Source organism: Talpa occidentalis, unplaced genomic scaffold, assembly GCF_014898055.3.
Source record: "Talpa occidentalis isolate TD23 unplaced genomic scaffold, MPIMG_talOcc4v2.1 talOcc4.16, whole genome shotgun sequence".
Lineage (NCBI taxonomy): Eukaryota > Metazoa > Chordata > Mammalia > Eulipotyphla > Talpidae > Talpa > Talpa occidentalis.
This window is the reverse complement of record NW_023601653.1, coordinates 35,106,918-35,125,009: the sequence shown is the minus strand read 5'-3', so window position 1 is coordinate 35,125,009 and position 18,092 is coordinate 35,106,918. Positions and strand designations below refer to the sequence as shown.

The window sequence follows — 18,092 nt, the reverse complement described above, 5'->3', positions numbered from 1 at the left end:
AGGAGGGATTAAGAAGGGAGAAGGGAGTGGGCAAAGGAAGGGATAGGATCTTGGCATGGGAGTTTTGGTGGAGAGTTAGTAAAGCATATGCATATATAAAGGCATAAAAATGTACCCCCAAAGTTATATAGATATATAAGTGACTGACAAATTAATAACATTTTCTCATCCCTTGAAAATATCATCCTAAGAAAACCTTCTATTCCAAGATATTTTTGGATTTCAGTGTTTTACTCCTTTGAGACCTAAAAGTTTTGATCTCTAAGAGTTCAAATTATCAACTTAATACATGATTATAGACAGAACCAGCTACATAATTTATAAGCCCTTTGTGAAATTGAAATGTACGCCCCCCCCCATTAAAAAAGTAGGAGAAAGGTGCTATTAGATGTACTAAAACATAAAATATTTCTCTCTTTCTTGCATTTTCTCTCTTGACTGTCATTGTTTTTTTAAATTTAATTTTGTTTAATTAAATGTAGCTACTTAATGTCATGCTCTTTGGGGTGCAGTGGTGCTTCTGGGGAAGTATAGATCCTAGGGATTGCCTAGCGACCTACTCCAGGACTCCCACGATGTATGGGATCCTGGCTAGGGACAAGTGAAGTCTCAGGGCACTGCACCCTCTCACCAGGAGTCACTTAACTCCTGGATTGGGTGTGAGTAAGAGCTGGCCCTTCTGAGTCACCTCTGAATGCAGACCAGGGCAGGGGTGTGCTGTGCCCCTCCCAGATATACTGTGGGTACACACCCAGACCCTGGCTAGAGTTGTTAGGGGGAAAGGATGTCCTGCGCTAATCCCACACAGGCTTTGTGGACCCCACCCCCACTCCAGACCAAAGCCATCAGGACATTGGGAAAGACAAATCCTGTCACCACCAAAGGGAAGGTGGCTGGGACCTGAGGGTGGCGTTAAGCAGCCAGGTTGGGTATAAAAACCAAACTCATGGGCCTCGGGGTCTTGCTCGCTCTGTCGCTCGCCTCCTGGCTTCACGGCTCCTGGCTCGCAGCCAGCTCTCAGAGCGCCATTTGGGATTCCTGATCAGCGGATCGGGTAGGACGCATTTAAAACTTTGTCTCCCACTTTTCTCCCTGAGTTGTACATTTCCTCATTTGCGCTTCCCTTGTAAATAAACCTTTTATTAACCTTTCGCGTGTGCCTGCAGTAGAGCGTTGATAAGTCCTTTTAAGCGTGCGGGTGAGGACCCGCAGTCAGGCACCCGGTTTTGTATCGGGGCTGCCCTATAACAGAGTCACAGTCCCCCCACTACAAAACCTAGTTGCCACCCAGGGCACCAATATAGTGGGTAGCCAAGAGCTGAGGGAGGGGAAGAGATGCAGAGGTGGGACCACAGAGGATGAAGGTTTCCACCCTTACTCCGCATCCCATCAGGCTTCACTGATAAAGTACAACTGAAAGATAAAATTGTTAAGAATTTCAAGAGGGCAGCTACAGAGTAATTGACCTCATGTGTGGAGCCCTTTTGAGTGGGAGTCCTGATTATGAAGCATCTACTACCTGCTCAGCGCAGGGATACAGTTAGATCAAAGTAGATCAAGTCCCTACCCTGGTGGATTCCCATTCCAGTAGCCCTTATTGAAGTGCAGACAGGCATGGGAGGGATCCTATTTCAACCAACAGTTTAATTATAGGAATGGGTTAGCAAATGGTCAGCTTTCCTACCTGCCATAAAGATTTGAACTTTGCAAGGTCCTGGGTTTGGATTGCTCTTCCTCTTTTACTAGTGGTGTGACGCTGGGCAATTTCCTTAGCCCTCTCTAAGCCTGTTTTCTCATCTGTTACATGGCGATGGTAATAATACCCATTTCTATAGGCTATGAGTCTCAACGGACACATGATGTCTCCTTTTTAGTAGTAGTGGTGGAGGAAACAGTAGAAAAGGAGACGCCACAGGGTCAGGAGCCCGTCTCACACAAGGAGGTGGGGGTAAAAGGGACGAACATAGCCGGTAGACCCAGCTATAGAAAACAAGATCCTCAGACGCCAACACCTAGATCAGGAGTCACAAGACCCAGGCAGGGATCAGACTGCTGTAGGGAGTGTCAAGAGCGCAGACCTGAAGGTGAAGATACGGAGATTAAGGAACAAACCATCCACCCACAAAGGTGAGCCCCTCCCTACCGAAAGATGATAAACCTAATGCTACAATGGGGCAGCACTCCGTCCGCCCACCTGTGACTACGCAGGTGTTCCTTTTCCCGAACTTGCTTCCTCAGCAGGGCAGCAGCTTCCTGCCTACCCGTGACCTGTCCATGCGGGACTTCTCTTCACTGACCTCCCTCAGTGGAGGCAGCTCGCCTCAAGGCCTCCCGCCTGCAGGCCTCTCTCAGCAAACCTGTCCCTTCCAGGGAAGCACTTTCTGCCTGCTTGTGTCTATGCAAGCATCCTTTACTCTTCTGTCCCTTTTTCCAGTAAACCTGCTCTTTAAATATAAGTAACATCTCTGTCTCATGGAGAATCTCACCTGGGAAAACTCACTGCGTGCCACTGGAAGGGGAGCTCTGGTGAAACCTGTCCCAGAGTGAACCCAAGGACCTGCTCTCCAAACCCATCAACTCCAAATGCATCCAAAAATACATCATCAGTATTGTTAGCACTAATGCCCATTAGCATTTGCTTAAGTGGACAGAAATCATTTCATTGGAGAAATTATGCTGGGGAGGGCCTCCCCAGTGGTGCAGCGGTTGAGCACTGGGTTGCGAAGCTGCCTGCAGCCTCTGCAGTGCAGGTTCGATCCCCGGGCACGGGGCGAGGGTCCCACATGGCGCGCAGACCTCTCCTGCCATGCCCGCTGCTCCCCTCAGCAGTGTACTTCGGTCCTTCTGCCTGTTCTGCTCCCTGCTCTGGCTCTGGTGAATTCTCTCGCCCTCCCGCGCTTCTGACTGTACCCAATGCTTGTATAAATAAATAAATAAATCTTTAACAACCAAAAAAAAAAAAAATTATGCCGGGGAAAAGAAAGAATATTCAGGTGGAGGAACCACTGTCTCAAAATTACGTTATTTTTTACTTATTTAATGGCTGCTACATTGAACTATCTCTTTTTCCATTGAATTGGCTAGTTGATTTGCTGTTGGGTGGGAAATGATCTAGTAGGATAGTTCTTTTTATTTTTGCTAAAGAAAACTTAGGTTTTAAAATGAAGTGATTTGAAGAGATCTTTGATTTCTAGAGGCAAGGAAGTGATCGCGAGAAGTTCTTACTACACTACGAGCCATGGAATCTGGTGTTTGTTCCCGCCCCCACTGACCTGTGCAGTGTGTTCTTGTCTGGAGAACTAGTGCACTTCTCACCTTTCCTGCTGATGTATTCTGAGGATTATGACAAATTTCTTAAAATACTAGCAACTGAATAAATAGCACTTGCTCGATGAGGAGAAAAAGCAATGCAGGCTCTCTCTCCTGATTTTAAAAGAATCCAGGAATTATTTGTAACGAACCTCTTCATCATGACCTTCCACAAAGGCATTCGTCAGTCTGGAATTTCCCAGGATGCTTTGCCAGGAATTAGTGTTAAATTACCAGAAAATCAATATGGCATGTAATACACATTTATCTAGCTAGTAATTCAACACACACACACACACACACACACACACACACACACACATGCGCACCTTTCATTGTTAACTCCAATTCAAACTCCAATTCAGGAGAAAAGGGAGTGTCCTAAGCAGAGATGATGGGAAGGCTCCACTTTACAGGTTATTCTGTGTGATGATCCCTAAATAAAATATACCTGTATTCATGGAAAGACACAAACTCCTTCATTTTTAAAGCCATCCTGAAAACCAGATTCTGTATTTATCTTTTAGATTTATTTTATTTTAGATTTATTTTTATAACTCATCATAAACTTCCCTCTCAAGTCCTGCCCAGCAACTCATTAATATGAACTGCATCCAACTGAAAGCATTTCCATTTTCCCTCTCCATCTTTTCTCCCATTCAGGGTGTGTGTGCATGTGTGTGTGTGTGTGTGTGTGTGTGTGTGTATGTGTGTGTGGGAAACAGAGAGAGAGAGAGAGAGAGGAGAGAGAGAGAGGGAGAGAGAGAGAGCAATTTCCCTTTAGCCTCAGTCTTTGTTAGAGTTTCAACCCACAGCCCTTTTTGGGGAGCATGGGTGAAGTTGCCACAAATCTGGCCAGGAATCACTGCGTACCTATCTGAGGATTTCTGTTTCTGTATGTTTCCATACCGTCAGAAGTTCTCTTTGCATCTGGCTGAGAGCCCGAGATATTTAGACTATCTTGTAAAATAAATCCTCTCCTCTGGTTAGGACACGCACTGGAGATCCTTGTGTTGCTAGGAGATCACAGGGTTAAAAACTCTAAGAGCTGGGAGCAGGGAAAGAAAAAACCAGGTATCCTGGGAAAAGCAGATAGAAAATTTTTGGCTCTTCATTTGGACTGATTTACTTAATCAGTGTACCTTCAACTAGTTCCTCAAGAGACCCCAAGAGAATTCCTGGACTCTCTCAGGAAAGAGATTACTCCATCCTAGAGAAATCTTCCTTGGAAAATAAATTGCAGAGAAAGAAAGGGGGGCTGGCGTGGGGAAGAATGTTTAAACTCCCATATGCCTATTTTAAATGATTTATCCTCTCTCTGAAGTACTTGAGCTTCTTCATGCCTTGGGTTTATTTTGTCTAAATAAATTCCAGTGACTACTCAGAATCCCAGCAATTTAGATTCTCTCTAATTTTTGAATTCCTTAGACATCAAATCCTTTAGAAATGGTCAGGCACTGTAATGGAATTTTCCTGTTTCTTCAAGAGAAAGTAAGAAAGTGACTGAGTATCTCCTCATTTAAATTACCTCTGTTATTAAACAAGGCTTGTGAAATCGATGTCTATTTGTCATAATGGTTCACCGTTATGGAGCCAGACACTCTGTGTTGTCTGTTTACAACTGATTACAACCAGTTGCAATACTTATGGCCTGCCTTCCACAGCTGTCGAATGTCTGTGAGGTATGTGTGTGTGTGTTTGTGTGTGTGTAGGAACATTTAGATGCTCTCTACTTTTGCTAACAGTTCTGTACAGACTTGAAGGCCTTCATGGAGTTCCTCACTGCTAACATCTCCTTGATAGAAGAAAGTGAGAGGGTGGGAGGTAGGGCTGAAAAGAGGCTGACGTGGCATGTATGGCTGGCTGTGTGCCAGCGCTAACCTTGGAATAAAGTATGAAGACTAATATTGTGTTTGATTTTAGTTTGGCCACTTATTAGACATGTAAATTTAAATAAGTTATTTAACCTCTTGAGTCCCAGTTTCTCATCTATAAAATGGGAATACTTTTGTCTTAATATCTAGCTTTTTTGAGTGCTTTTTGTATCAGGCACTGTTCTAATTGCTTGTACATTTTGCAGAACTTGTCCAGCCGGGACCCACACAGAGCCTATTACAGCCTCCTCCCAGCACACATTCCCAGAGGACCCCAAAATTTTATTTTGGATATTTTTGATTGCTGGTATTATCACCAAAGGAGGATGCAACCAGGCCTAGACATATTCTGATAGGGCTGAGAGAGGAAGAACATCATACCACTTTAAATTTGTGGCCTGTTATAGAACTATATGTTCCATAGGGCACTGCAAGTAAAATTTTCCCTATGAATCCTCCTTGTTATATAGAATTATATAGGTGTCTTCTTGACAGTGAAAGTATTAATTTGTTAAATGTGAATATAGTAAACTACACATTTTGTAGCCCTCTTTTCTCACATCTTTTTAAATATAATTATGTTAGGAGCCTCAAAAACTGGAAATGACCTGAATAGCTCAACCTCTGAGAACCTGAGGTAGGAGACCAACTAGAAGCACTCGTGGAGGAAAAAAAAAAGCAGTATCAGAATTAACTAGGATTAAAACTGAAGGAAGAGGACAACCAGATACCTCTAGCTATTGAGTTGTCAGAAAAATCATTTTGTATTTTTTCCTTGAAAAAACATAGAAAAAAATGCATCATGCTTTTTCCAACAACCCAATAGTTTTTGGAGAATCTTCTATGTAAATTGTTGTCTAATAAAGAAAATGAATGAATGTTTGGGACATCCCTCCAAGCTGGGGACCAGGAAGATGGTTGAGTCAGACTCCAAGTCCATGCAGGATCTCACCTCAGTGGTACAGATTTTTCTGCAACAGATGCAAGATTAATTTCAGACGGTAGCTAATGAGATATTTGGAAGAAATGAATAGTTGCATTAATGACCTTGATATTAACATGGCCGACCTCACAACACAGGCTGGGATGGAAGAGTAAGAAGGAGAAAACAGGATGCCTGCCACACAGAGGAGTTGAAGTTTGCTAATTAACATTGAAATCTGGAACCATTTTTCTAAGCTAAGAGAACACTGAATGACTTTTTGCAACTATTATGTGTAGCTAGGTTTTACATTATGCAGTATGTGTAGTTTTTATACATACTATATTTAGTTTATATAGTGATTCCCACCCACTCAGTTTTTCCTGTGTTGTACCCTCACATCTTGGACTTTGGTTGGTTGTGTTATCAAATATTAAACACTAAAACTTTGATACTTTCTTCAGGTAGGCAGGCAGGAAGGAAGGAAGGAAGAGGCTGCTCATACCTGAAAATTCACAAAGTACAGAGAAATATAAATATTAAAGTTAAGTTGATGCTATTCAGAAATAATTGCTGTAAAAATTGTGCTGTTCTGATATTGTTCTGTGTGCATGCCTATGTGCACACACACACCTACAGCTTCAGAAGAGATATCATTTTTTCCACTTAGCAACATATAAACATCTATCTCTGTCTATAAATATAGATTTGTATCATTCTAGTTAATGACCTCATGGGTATCACTGTGGAGATATGCCACAATCATATAACCAAATTCCTATTGACAAATATTCAGGCCTTTTCAAATTTACCAGTAACATTCTGTTCATTAATCTAAACACATTAATTTACAGAGTAAATTCCTCAGGATGACATTTCTAAGTAAAAAACTTTTTTAAAAAGATTTTTCTACATGTTGCTGTATTTTCGCTCCAGGAAGTCAGGTCACACATCCACCAACATTGATGCATGTGCCAGGCTTCCATGCCCTCACCAGCACTTGGTATCAGTCTCTTTGATGGTTCCCATTCTGACATCTGGTTCTTCTCTTGAAGCCTGGGCTCCATCACCAGTAGCTTGACCTTTTTCAAGGTTAAGCAGGCATGTCACTGTATTATTTAAAGAGCTAGCTTCCCAAGGAGACAAATCAGCTTTCTCCATAAGCCAGTGAATGTTTATTCTGGTAGTCAAGGTTGAATGAAACTTTCCTTTAAATGTGTGCCTGGATTGCTGTTTTACTGGCAAGGCTAGATTAAGCTTATTTCAAATTTGAGTGGAATGAATGGCCTAGTGAAGGATCACCTGTGATCAGGGCTGATCTAAGCTGGAAAATCCTTGTCAGGACACGGATTGATTGCACCTGGGTCACCACCCCTCTGCTTTATCTTAGAGTGCAAGCTAAGTAATATGTGTTCTTCTGAAAAATCTTTTTTGTTCAATCATGTTTTGTTTTAGGCACTTAAATTTTTTTTTTGTTAATAATGAAACATCTCTAATGATGTTGTTTTGGAGTCAGTGGGTTTGGAGTTGGGGTCCTTGGTTCACTCTGGGAAAGGTTTCACGAGAGCTACACCTTTCAGCGGCATGTGGCGAGTTTCCCAGGCAAGTTTCTCCAGGTGGCAGAGATGTTAGTTATATTTAAAGAGCAGGTTTATTAGAGAGAGGGATGGAAGAATAAAAGACACTTGCAGAGACACAAGTGGGCGAAAAGAGCTGCCCCAAAAGGAGCAGCTCTGCTGAAAGAGACCTGCATGGTTGCAGGCGGGCGGCCTTGAGGAGAGCGGCCTCTACTGAGGGAGGTCAGTGAAGAGAAGTCCCGGTGTTATAGGACAGGAAGAGGGGCAGCCCAAACCCCGCAAACCTGCCTATTCTAAATGGGTTCTGCCATCCGCCGCATCAACACAAAACATATGAGACTTTAATGAGAAGGAACTTTAATAAAACTAGGAAACAATACAGGTAAGGCAAAGAGTCTAGTTTCTAAATGAAGCACCCAAAGTTACCCGTCCCCTCGTGGGTAAAAGTCCATCCATATGGGATTGGCCCAGAGCAAGGCCCCAAAGCCTGCCACAAGTCTAAAGCATCTTCCAGTGGGGACCCACAGAAAAGGGCCAGAAACAACCAGACAAGCCCGGAAGGAAAAGAGCAAAATCAACATCAAGATAAAAGCCGCCATTGTCACCTCCCCACAGGTCTCACCCACATCTGTGTCACCCAGTCCACGACCAAAAGACAAGCGCAGTTTCTTCACGTGTCTCTAGGCTCCATGCGCCTCCTCCAGGTGTCCTGGCTCCATCCTGCTTCCTTCCTCAGTCTCTTCTGCAGCTTCTCTTCTTCCTGCTCAGATCCACCCTCCCTTGGGTGGGGCAGGGAACCTCCCCCTTTCCTGGGGACCACCCTGTTGCACCGGAAGGTACAGGTCAGGAGCAGGCAGGAAGCTGCTGCCCTGCTGAGGGAGAAATCATGAAAGGAAGCATCTGCATGGTCAGAGGTGGGCAGAAAGACTGCTGCCCCGTTGTGCAGACAGCGTTAGGTTTTATCATCTTCAGGGAGGGGCTCTTTCTTGTGCTGGATGGTTTATGCTCTGGACATGCCCTTTAGCAGTCTGATAGTTTTTGGGTGTTGCGCCTCCTGATCTGGGCATTGATGCCTAAGGGTCTTGGTTTCTATAACTGGGTTAATGGCTTATCCTAATCCCCTCTACCCCTACCTCCTTGTGTGAGTTAGTTTCTTTATCTCTTTTTCAGTTTTTCTATTCTTATCCTCCGTAATCTAACAATATTAACATTTTGTGTTTGCTTATCCATTTTTTTCCTAGAAATTATGACATTTAATCTAAGAATAATTTAACCTTATAATTATTTTTTAAATTTCTGAATATTCTGAATATTACTTCCATAATTACATAGACACACAACATAAATAATTTTTTCTCTTTCAGGAGTTACTTGTCCTCTCAAGAATTTATTTCCTGGGTCTTATTTTTATTTTTAATATTGCAAGGCAGAGTTCCCAGCTGTATCCTGACAGGAGGTAGAGAAGCCTTTCTTGGCCCTTTTGTCAGTCAAGGGCAAAGTCCATCTCAGGGATTTCACCTTGATCCTCCTGTTTAGCCTAGTTTTTTGCATATAAATAGCAAGTGTTACTTAACCTACTTCCATGTTTTATGGAGCTTAAAAAAGAAGATAAAGTTGCAAATGTGATTTTGTCCACCTTATTCTTCTGGGATGTGTTTGCTGATGGCTTCTAGCCCTGTGAATAAGGGGTGAAAGAGTTGGTTGCAGCAATGGCTGAAGGATGATAAATATGATTTGGTAGTCAAGACATGCAAACAACCTTAATGCCCACTGATGGATGAATAGATAAAGAAGATTTGGTATATTCACACAGTGAAATATTACTCTGATTTTTTTTTTAAAAAAAGGTGAAATCTTGTCATTTGCTGCAACATGGGTGGAACTTGAAGTGATGAGGCTAAGAAAAACAAGTCAGAAAGAGAAAGACAAATACATGATGTTTTCACTGGTATGTAATATAAAGAAATATAAGCTACCAGGCAAAAAACTTACACCACTCTTAGACTCAGGCAACCAAAATGTGAGTTACTGTAGGAAAGAGGAGGGAGGGAGTGTTAAGACTGTAATATCCAAAGAAGGTTATAGGAAGGAGTAAAAATCTAAAAAAGAAAGAAAGAAATTTGGTGATGTGGCAGCATATATTTGAAGAGGTGTGAAACTGTGCTTTTAAAACTTGTACAGTGGTTACTTCAATTAAATGTTATTTTTATTGCTACTTCAATAAAATATTTAATGTTACCTCAGTGAAAAAGAAAATGAAATATGTGATTTGATGGCAAATGCTCAAGATTATGCACACAAAACCCAGGATTACAAATTGAGGTGGTACAGGCTTAGGGTAATAATTTTCAGATTTGGCAAAAGGAGTTAAAAAAAAAAAATGAGTCGAGCTAGCTTTGCCGTGCTCCCACTGTGTGACCTCGACCACATTATTTTTCTTCTTTAAGCCTCAACAATGGATCATTTTTTTCCCCGCCCCCGCTGCCCCTGGACTCTGAGGTTCCCAACTTCCAACAATGGATCATTTTAAGAATCAAATAAGCAAATGTATATAAAGTTTTTTGCATAGCACTTGGTGCATAAACTGTTAGAGGGCAGGGAGAGGGGCACCCCAGAACCCCCAAACCTGCCCAGTCTAAATAGGTTCTGCCACATTCCACATCAAGACAAAATATACTATAATGTACAAGATCATTAATGGAAAGGAACTTTAATACAATTAGAGCAATGCAGAAAAGGGAAAGAATAAAATTTCCAAATCAAGCACCCAAAGTTAACCATCCCCTCGTGGGTAAATGTCCAGGCAAAAAGTGTTGGCCTGAAACAAGGCCTGAAAGCCCGCCACAAGTCTAAAGCACCTTCTGGCAGGTCAGAAAAGTCTGGGAGGAAAAGAGCAAAATCAAAACCAAGATCAAAGCTGCCATTGTTAACTTCCCCACGGGTCTCTCACCCACGTCTATTTCATCCAGTCCAGGCCCAAGAAGCAAGCATGGTTTCTTCATGTTGCTCTGCTCCATGTGCCTCCTTCAGGTCTCCTTCTGGTTCACCATCCTGCTTCTTTCCTTCTCCCATCTCCTCTCCAGCTTCTTCTCCTCCCTGTTCAGCTATATCATTGCTTGGGAGGGGCAGGAAACCTGGAACCTCCCCTTTTCCTGGGGACCACCCTGTTACAAAACTACTCAGTAATGAGAATCATTATTACTATTAATTGAAATGTGGGGATGTCTTTCCCATCTTTGACACTACTCAATGTATTGTACTTCAAGGCAGCATTTGGCAAACAATAGCCAATGGCCAAATCCAACCCTCTGCCTGATATTGTGTAGCTCATGAACTAAGAATGGCTTTTAAATTATATAAATTCTTCAAAGACAATCAAAGGAAGAATAATATTTTGTGACCTGAATATGATAAAATTCAAATTCTCATCAATAAAATCCCTTTGAGACACAGCCACACCCAATATTATTTACAGTTGTTTGTGTGCAGAGTTGAGTAGTAGCAGCAGTGACCAAAGGGCCTACAAAGCTGAAAATATTAACTGTCTGGTCCTCTACAGACCTTTGCTGACCCCTGCTTTAGGAGGTTGTTTACAAGGAGCATGTGAGGACTTTCATCCTTGCTCAGGATCAGGAGGGTACTATGTTCTATAATTTCCCCCATGCTTTGACTTGCTTTTGCTAAAGGAACCATTTGATTGAAGATGTCCTCTGCAACCCAAAGGATCATTCTTTTTTTAAAAATATTTTATTTTATATAATTCTTACATCATTTTTCATTTTTGCACAAAGTATGCATTTTCATTTTGGTTATATTCCCCATACAATTGCATCACCCCTTATTTTGACCGTAATCCTTCCTCTCCCTGCCCTCCCCCCCACCGTAGTGTGTCTCTGGTTTATTGTTGCTTATTGATTTTGATTGTTACTTTGTATTAATTAGTCTTTTTCCTGGTCCCTTGTTTAGGTTTTCTAAATTCCTGCTATGAGTGAGACCATCTGGTATTTTTCTTTTTCTTTCTGACTTATTTTGCTGAGCATGATCCCTTCTAGCTCCATCCATGTTGCTGCAAAATGCATGAGTTTATCTTTTTTGATTGCTGAGTAATATTCCATAGTGTATATGTACCACATTTTCTTGATCCAGTCATCTATTTTTGGGCATTTGGGTTCTTTCCAAAGCTTAGCTATTGTAAATAGTGCTGCTATAAACATAGGCATGCAGGTGCCCTTTGGAATTACTGTTTCTGTGTCATTTGGGTAAATACCTAGGAGTGGAATTGCTGGATCATATGGAAGCTCTATCTTTAGTAGGCTGAGGAATCTCCACACAGCTCTCCATAGTGGTTGGACCAGTTTGCACTCCCACCAACAGCGCAGGAGAGTTCCTTTTTCTCCACAACCTCGCCAACATTTATTGTTGCTAGTTTTTTTTAATATGTGCCATTCTCACTGGTGTAAGATGGTATCTCATTGTAGTTTTAATTTGCATTTCCCTGATTACAAGTGATATTGAACATTTTTTCATATGCCTGTTGGCCATTTGCATTTCCTCTTTGGAGAAGTTTCTTTTTAGCTCTTCTGCCCATTTTTTGACTGGATTATTTTCTTTGTTGTTGTTGAGTCTCATCAGCTCTTTGCAGATTTTTGTGATCATTCCTTTATCATTAGTGTTGTGTGCAAAAATTTTCTGCCAGTCAGTGGGGTTTCTCTTTTTTTTGGTTATTGTCTCTTTTGCTGTACAGAAGCTCTTTAATTTGATGTAGTCCCAGCTGTTTATCTTTGCCTTCACTATCACTGCTTTGGGTGATGTGTCTGTAAAGATGTCTTTGATGTGCAAATCACGTAGTGTTTCGCCTATATTTCCTTCTATATATTTTATGGTTTCAGATCTTATGTCTAGTTCTTTAATCCATTTTGAGTTGGTTTTTGTGCATGATGTGAGGTAGTAGTCGAGCTTCATTCTTTTGCATGTAGCGACCCAGTTTTCCCAGCACCATTTATTGAACAAACTTTCTTTGCTCCAGTGCATATTCTTTTCTCCCCAAAGGATCATTCTTGACAATGGTATGCCAGTAAATGCTTAAGAAAACAGCTTTTACGAAAGGAAAATCCTCAGTGTGTATCCTTGATGGATTTCTGTGACTTGAATACTCATAATAAGGCTGATTTCAAGCCCCTAACAGTTCAGCAACTGGCTTGCAAAAATCTTAAGACTTTAACCATTGGTTCTTCTGAATCATCCATATCTACCAGCTCCAGCACACCACTGCCTTTGACCTCCACTGAGATCCTCAGCTTCACCTCTGCTCTGTAGCCAGGAGCTCCAAGGGTCACATCTGTACTGTGCAGGGGGCTATGATGGGTTATTGAGTCACCACAATGGGTGCTCGATTTCTGAGGGCCTTCTCTCAGAATAGATATCTCCAGAAGTGCTCATTGCCTATGAGAAATTTGACATACATGTGGGGTAAAGGCTTTGAGCAAAGACTGGTAAGTAACGTAAGAGATTTGGTACCTTTAGCCTTTGGAGGATCTCGGGGTTGCCACAAGCCCTACAGGTTCATCCATCTTGTGCTTGATTCCCTGACTCTGGTCCATATCTGAACATGACTGAGGAAGTGAGCCATGAAGCTATCTCAAGGGAAAGCTTCCAGCAGGGGAAAGAGTAAGTGCAAAGGTCCTAGGGTGACTGCCTCTTAATTCACTCCCTCCTCTACGATTCCTGTGGCCCCTGAGGCCTCAACTCTGCTTTTACCTTGGGGAAGTATTGGGTGCTTGTTTTTTCATTGGTTAGTCTGTGAGTTCCTAGAAGCTAGATCTCTTTTATTTGGCTGGTGCCATCCAAAGAGTGTCCATTTAGTCTTATTTATTCTTCAAGTCAACCACCAGTCCATCTCCCTCTCTCTCTTCCTCCCTCACTCCTTCCTTCTGTCCAATCAAGTTAGCATTCTTTGAGGTTTATGACTTAATTTAGAGACAGGTGGTTTTGAATTTGTTTGATGTGGAGGCAGTTCCAGGCCTGTTTCCCAAGATGATCATGGCTGGCAGGATCAGCTATAGTAAGAACTTATTTGGGACAGGAAATACATTGACTCATAAGGTGTTATTTTTATATTCCTTGTTTTTCTGATTTTAATCATACTCCAGAAACATACTTGGATTGAAGCTTAAGCATGACGCATGAAAACCCACAGAGTGTTCTGAACACAGGATAATTTTAGTTCAGACCACCAGTCATCCTCACAAACAAGGACACTTTCCACTTCAGGTTCCTGTTACTTCTCAGTTTGAATGGAAAGCAAACTTCTGCTTTGCCTGTGGCATGTGTGCTAGGTAATTTTTCTCAGAAAACTTAAAAGGCTTTGCTGGGAGAAGTGACATGTTGGTTAGAATAAGCACATTAAATCAAATGGAAGATTTATTATGTGGCAAATTTCCAATTTTGGTTTCCTCAATGACTTTGAATAAAGATGAGACAGGGCCAGGAAATACTTTTTCATTAGCTACCCTCACCCCGTGTGTGTGTGTGTGTGTGTGTGTGTGTGTGTATTTAATATACTATTTTTTTAAGATTTATTTATGCATACAAGAACTAGGGTACATGCCAGAGTTGCAGGGGGTGAGAGGATTCACCAGAGACAGAGTGGGAAGCAGAACAGGCAGATGTACTGAAATACACTGCTGAGGGGAGCAGGGGGCAAGACAGGACAGGTCTGCTGTGCCATGTGGGAAGCTGCCTAGCCGGGGACTGAACTTGCGCTGCAGTGGCTTCGTAGGTTCCATCTTAACCCCTTGCACCACCAGGGAGGCCCTGTATTTAATATACTATTAAACTATTATATGGGAAGGGGTCCCATAGAGGAAGGGCTGCTATGGTATATGTTATAGGGGAAGGTACAATGAGGGAAGGGATAAGGAATAACTCTAGATCCACTCAAGGGTTACCAAAATTTCACTGTGTTTCTTTTCTATGTAAAATATTGGACTTCATCAATTCTAGGGTATGCTTTCCCCCACATTTTAATATGTCTAATATCAGGATAAGCCTCATAATCTATAATGCACAATAGCTTAATTGGTAGCGATTTTAATTTTCTTAGTGACACGCAGAATTAATGGTGTGTGTAACAATCAATGGAATCTTAGATTCAATGACATAAGATATCTGACTAGGGTACTTTATCTGTTCCAATAGCTGTAAAGACAGAGCACACCTGTCAAAGTCTTCAGAGGTGACAAGGTCAAGGTATTACTCCGCAAAAGCCCATCTGTGTCATTTACAGTATCACTGTCTAAATGTTCTGCTCTGTCTCTACATATTATTTAGCTCACACCATGGCCTTCTTACTTCAGTCAGCAATATTCTAAGCACTTCTCACACTTAGTCTCACAACTCAGTGAAGTAGGTGTTATTATCATTTCAATCAGAGTCCAGGCAAGAGACAGGAACCCTATAGTTATTTATACAGAGAGAATGGAATAGAAAGAATCATTAGGTATTGAACTGATAACTAGTAAGTGAAAAGGGTGAAAAGAGAAGGAAAGTATCAGGGAGCATCTACAGGAAGCAGCTGTTACCCCTTGGGCTGGGGAACAAAGGGATGTGACCAGAATTATGAAAACATAGAAATGTGGGGAAGAGGGGATCCAGATGGGACCTAAGGCCTCTGCTGATGCGGGGGTCCAGGAGGGCCCAGAGGAGCTGGCTTTGCTGATGTTGGGGAACTGCACTCCAGGCTGCTGCTATGGAAAAGAACTGCTGTTGCTCAGGGTAGAAACTTTGGCACGAATGATGTTGTGAGGAAAAGGAAGCATGGAACTGGTCCCTGCTCTCTCAGCCTTCCAGGCTACATCCAGTGCCCACAGCTGGCAGGGCCAGCGAACCAGCTGGCAAAGGCGAAATGTGGTGTGTAGAGCTGGGGCCACAGCAACCCAAGCAGGGAATGGAAGGGTGGTTTGGAGATAAGAGAAAACCAGTTAAATTTTGAAACATCAGCTTATTTTTGTAGATGAAAAATAAGAGACACAAAAACATGACAAGTGGTGGGTACTTTAACACAAATCTCATAAATCTGAAGCTATAAAGTCAAGATCTGAGCCCAGGTCCACCAGATGCCATTGTCTCTGTCCTTGTCCTTAGTGACCGCACAGCTTCTTTGCTGTCTTATACTTTCTATGAATCTCTTCATGTCATTTTTTTCCACTTATTTGGCCAACAGTCATTTCTGGAGCGTCTACACTGTGTCAGGCACTATGCTTGGCTCTGAGAGAAAGCGCAAACAAAGCAGCTGCCATTCTTGCTCTCTGAGCTGACAATCTAGCTGTATTTCTGTGAGTAGTATTTTATTTTTCTGTACCCCTACCCTGACTTTCTTTTTATCAGGATATCTAGTCTGTAGGTGCGTGTTATTCCCCCCCCCCCCATTTTTTAATATCTCCCCTTCTCTGCCTTCTGGCTCCTTCTCTGTATCTCTTTTCATCTGTTCTGGTCCCTTTCTCTTTTTGCATTACCTTCTTTTTCCTTCTTCAGATTTCTCTTCATATTATAGCTAAAATGTTGATCCAAATGTAGGTTCTGTTCATGTTTTATTTTGTTTCTTGACAAGTTTGACAAACTTTGTTCTTACATTTTTTTAAAATAAATGAGTGAAACAGTTTACGGTTTTCTGTCTTAATACACAAGAAAATCAGTGGGCTGTTGCTTATTGGTCTTTCATTTTCTTATGTGGTCAGTTTTTCCAAGGGAATCACTCATTGAAATACAAAAGCAATAGATCAAAGGAAACACATTTATAACAGTTTTTACAAGCAGGATGTCTAAAACACCAATCAAGATCAGAAAATTTCTTTCTGTTTTAAGAGTGATTGTGGGCGTAGTAGGTAAAGTTGGAGAACCAGACTACCTTCAGTATGAACCCCAGACCTTCCATTTCCTAGCAATGTAACATCAGCAAGTGATTTAGTGTCTCTATACCTTGCTGTTTCTTATCAGCTAAAGGGGGAATAATAGTATTGGCACCTTTATCGTAAAGTTTTTTTTTTTTTAAGTCATGTGTTTTGCAGAGTAATTTATTTATTTTTTTATTATACATTTTATTTTTATATTCCCCATACAATTGCAACCCCCTTATTTTGACCCCAATCCCTCCCCTCCCTGACCCCCGCCCCCCATAGAGTGTCTCTGGTTCATAGTTGTTTGTTGATTTTGATTTTTACTTTCTTATAGTTGTTCTTTTTCCTGGTCCCTTATTTAAGTTTTCTAGATTCCTGCTATGAGTGAGACCATCCGGTATTTTTCTTTTTCTTTCTGGCTTATTTTGCTGAGCATGATCCCTTCCAGCACCATCCATGTTGCTGCAAATTGCATGTGTTTATCTTTTTTGAATGCTGAGTAATATTCCATGGTGTATATGTACCACATCTTCTTGATCCAGTCATCTATTTTTGGGCATTTGGGTTGTTTCCAAAGGTTAGCTATTGTAAACAGTGCTGCTATAAACTTAGGGGTGCAGGTGCACTTTGGAATTGATGTTTCTGTGTCCTTTGGGTAAATACCTAGTGGCCCATATCGTAAAGTTTTTAGGAGGATGAAGAGAACTAATAACAAAATCATTCAGAGGTGAATCATGCTTGTAGTAGATGTAATTAACTGTTATTATTATTTATAATACAAATTATATCATGGAAACAAGAGCCTCTACTCCCTTTTTCTAACCTCTACACTCTATGTTAGTATTCTCTAGCATTTTTGATGAGTTTGCCTTCCTGTGTTTCTGAACACATAAGTGCTGAGAAGATACATAATGCCAAAAAGTTACTGAATTTGTCGATTGTTTCTGGTTGTTTGTAATAGAAAACCAACTCAACTCAGCATAACCAGAAGCATTACATAACTTGGAAGTCCAGGAGAGGAAATGGCAGCCATGACTAGGTCCAGGGCCTCTGATAAGATAATCAGATGGCTTGCTCTGCTCTAGTATCTCTCCTGGTTCTTGTCTGCTGGCTTTATTCCCTCCTATCTGCAGTCATGCATTCTTCAGGTGGTGACTACAATGTTGTCTAGCAACCCATGATTTTCATCTTTCCAGTGATCCTGTGGTGTCACACTCAAAAGTACTCTTCTCCGGGGCCTCCCCTGTGGATCAGCCGGTTGAACGCAGAACTATGAAGCTGTCCCGCAGCCTCTGCAGCGCGGGTTCAATCCCGGCCAGCCAGCAAGAATCCCACATGGTGCGGCAGACCTCTCCTGTCATGCCCGCTGCTCCCCTCAGCAGCATATTTATGTCTTCTGCCTGTTCTGTTCTCTGCTCTGTCTCTGGTGAATCTTCTCACCCTCCCATGCCTCTGGCCTGTATCCCAGCTCTTGTATAAAAATAAATAAATCTTTAAAAAAAAAAAAGTACTTCTC

The 18,092-nt window shown here is 41.8% G+C and overlaps 1 pseudogene; it reads left to right on the top strand.

The window, feature by feature from the left end:
- Positions 1–6,097: 6,097 nt before the first annotated feature.
- LOC119248286 (heat shock factor-binding protein 1-like) lies at positions 6,098–6,320 on the top strand (annotated as a pseudogene).
- The last annotated feature ends 11,772 nt before the right edge of the window (positions 6,321–18,092 follow it).